A 1,142-nucleotide genomic window follows, 5' to 3' on the forward strand; every position below is an offset into this window, starting at 1 on the left:
TTCTTCTCTCTCTCTCTCTCTCTCCTCTCTCTCCTCTCTCTGCTCCTCTCTCTCTCTTCTCTCTCTCTCTCTCTTCTCTCTCTCTCTCTCTCTCTCTCTCTCTCTCTCTCTCTCTCTCTCTCTCTCTCTCTCTCCTCTCTCTCTCGTTCTGCTCCTCTCGTTCTCTTTGTCTCGTTGTCCCATCAGCTCAACCCTACTTCCTGAGACACGTGATGAAAACCTCTTGAATGCAATCATCTCACATTTTCCAAACACATTGACCCTAAGGTCTAGTCTGAAGATGCAGCACTTGTTTTGAGAGATTGTCTTAGCACTTATATTATGGGTCTGCTTCCTAGGTCTCTCCACTAGTTGTTACCCATAAAAATGTAGAATGACTAGAACATCTAGATTTTGGAATTTATAGATTCACAATTCTTTGGTTTTACCTCTTATTTTCAGGTCTGCCTAGCGTCTCCTCGCTAAATGTTATACCGCAAGTTGGCGACCGGATATTCCAATGTCCTTTAATAACCTAAACTAGTAAACGCTTTAAAATAAGTACGTTTGAACCGCACATTGCCCGGTTGCATGGACTAATGTAATAGATTACTTTGATAAATTTATGTTAAAAAAGGGCAAATGTATTTGTATGGTTGTGTTGTAATAACAGCAGAATCATTGTTGGAGTTGCAGTAAGGTGCAATCAGCAGTTTAATGGGTTAACCTGTATACATTAAAGTGAAGCATATGGGTAGAGTTAGTTGCATAAAGGAAAGGCTGGGATAGGTGGTCATCGCCAGGGAGCTGGGTAGGGTGCACGCCAGGGAGGCTCGGTTAGTGACCCGAAGGGAGCTGGTTAGGGAACGCCAGGGAGGTGGTAGGTGCCACAACCAGGGAGGCGGGTAGGTGAACCCAGGAGCTGGTAGGGGTATGCTGGGTAGGGTGAACACCAGGGGAGGCTGGGTAGGGTGAACGCCAGGGGAGGCTGGGTAGGGTGAACGCCAGGGGAGGCTGGGTAGGGTGAACGCCAGGGGAGGCTGGGTAGGGTGAACTCCAGGGCCACAGGAGGCAGGGTGTGGTCACACAATCCAGACAGGGAGTAGGCCTCTGGGAACCTCAGAGTTACAGTCTAGAGTTACAGCCTGGCATTAAAGACGTAA

This window comes from Salvelinus sp. IW2-2015, linkage group LG16 (genome assembly GCF_002910315.2).
Source record: "Salvelinus sp. IW2-2015 linkage group LG16, ASM291031v2, whole genome shotgun sequence".
NCBI classification, from domain to species: Eukaryota; Metazoa; Chordata; class Actinopteri; order Salmoniformes; family Salmonidae; genus Salvelinus; species Salvelinus sp. IW2-2015.